This window comes from Sinocyclocheilus anshuiensis, unplaced genomic scaffold (assembly GCF_001515605.1).
Source record: "Sinocyclocheilus anshuiensis isolate Anshui unplaced genomic scaffold, SAMN03320099.WGS_v1.1 scaffold1075, whole genome shotgun sequence".
Taxonomy (NCBI): Eukaryota; Metazoa; Chordata; class Actinopteri; order Cypriniformes; family Cyprinidae; genus Sinocyclocheilus; species Sinocyclocheilus anshuiensis.
Window position 1 is genome coordinate 1,381,114 of NW_015544163.1, and position 2,228 is coordinate 1,383,341.

The 2,228-nt window shown below is 34.9% G+C and overlaps 1 pseudogene; it reads right to left on the reverse strand.

Moving 5' to 3' along the window:
• Positions 1-2,228, reverse strand: part of LOC107695643 (NAD(P)(+)--arginine ADP-ribosyltransferase 2-like) — a 7,049-nt pseudogene continuing 4,821 nt past the window's right edge.

Here is a 2,228-nt window from a genome sequence, read left to right on the forward strand (position 1 = left end):
TCAGTGAATAACATTGTGCATAGGTGGTTTCTTGACTAGAGCACAGTTGAGGTCACTTCTTGTTCCAGTGCTTTTCAAAGTGAACACAGTGTCACACCAGAGATAAGGCTGATATTTTCTTGTCCTGACAGCAGTGACTTTAAACTTCTCATACGGAGGAATCAGCACCTCTCTCTCATGAGGATACTTAGAGTATTCTGACACATCAGCACCTTCACAAGTGTAGATTTCAAAACAAGATTTAGATCCAAAACCTTGTGCAATGTTACGATCAAGAGAGGATGAAGCAAATGAGCCAAAGCGAACCTCTTTGTTCAGAACATACTTATTAAATTCAACACTAGTACCACGATAAGTTAACCTGCATCCATACTGTGTTTTCTTCAGAATCTGTATCGCTTCTGTTAACAGAAAGTAAAGTGAATACCATTTGTATGTCTTGTGTTTGTACTGTTTTTTACCAGAACGATTGTCAGGATTGAATTGTTGATATACATTATTATCACTGTACACATAAATAGCAATTAAATGACTCCTTTTCAAGTAACCATTTGGGAACTTGACAAACATTTCACCCACTTGCCAACCAGTTTTAAACTGAGCTGAGTTATTGATTTCTTTCATTAGATATTTTGTCTTCACCAGATGTGCCATTTTTGATTTACAGCCCTTATATTGGTCATCAACAGATTTCAGTGCCATATCCAATTTCAGTCCTTCAACAGCAGCTCTGTGATCCTGCAGCAACAGGAATCATAATAATCAATCGTCAGTATTCATGTCTGTAATATTCATACTAGAACACAAGCTTACCTGTCCTAGAGCAGCTATAACGAGGAGAAGAAGAGCTTTAATGATCAGCAGCATCTTGGTCCCTCAGATGATCTAGTAGACCTGAAGAGCAGATGCTGAAAAACAACCAGAAACAACAGCGTTTCACAAATAAATATTACTCCAACAGGAATATGCTACACGGGAATATGCAAATTAGCAGAAGTTTTTAAAATAATCACTTAAACCTGTGATGTTCACTGATGGAAGTGTAATATTGACCTTTACTTTAACCTCAACCTTACCTGAGAATATTGTTGTCTCTTTTTGCCAGATTCTGTTTTCTTTTTGTTCTTTTTCTGGAGCTCAGGGATGAAAGGAGAAGTTCAGAAAATGCAGTCGCTCACTGCCAAATGACAATGACTCTTCAAAGCAAGAGATGAAGAAGGTGGCTTTTTATATCACTGATGTGTATATGTGTGTTTGTTTTAAGACGTAATAGCTGTCTCTGGTTTGTGTGGTGTCAAACTGGACAAATGAACCTTTCAACCAGATTTCTTTAGAATTCATAGTAAGTTTATGCAATGGCGAATTCGCCTGAAAATGTGCAATCTAGAGAAGTAAACAGGATGTCCTCTAACCCAAACCCTAACTGAGTTAAAATGAAATTAACATAGGAATGTTTTTGTATTCATCAGCTTGTACGATTGCATACCAGAACAATTTTACAACAATCAAAGATGAACAGGAGCTTTACACTTTTTTTTCCTGTTCATTAGAATCTTTTTAATTTTTCATTTTCGTCCTGTACATTTGGGCTGATTTCTTCCTGCTCTCTTGATCATGCAGAAGATTTGGAAACATATCTTGTTTTTAAAACCAAGACTTGCTCTCAAGATCAGAAAGATCTCTGGTGCATGTGACACTGTGTTCATGTTAGAAAGAAGTGACCTGAACTGTGCAGGTCATTAAAAAATACTTTGAAATGCATGTTGTAATGTATGTTACAATGTTGTACGTTGTAATCTTCTGATGAAATATACTTATTTTTTCTTGTGATCAGCACTCTACTAGCAAGTTCTGTGGGGAAACTGTTTCCATGCCAGTTTTTTTTACATTGTTGGCCTACTATCCTTAATTGTTCATTCACATTCATTCATAATAATTAGCTTTATACAACTTGAAATATTAAAATGTATTAGTATATGTATTAATTAACATTATTTACATTAACCAAAATTAAGAAATAAAGTGTTATCTTCATTTCATTGCATTTCATCTCTTGCATTAAGTAATGTTAACATACGGAATATTGTTACAATAGTCTATACAGTTCTAAATACTAAATTCTAAACTTTAAAATTAAAAATATGTCAGGAGTCTGATTATTCAGTCTAGTTTCAGTTGTCAACAAAAAAGATGCATGTAAAAATCCATGTTATCCTAACCCCCCACCC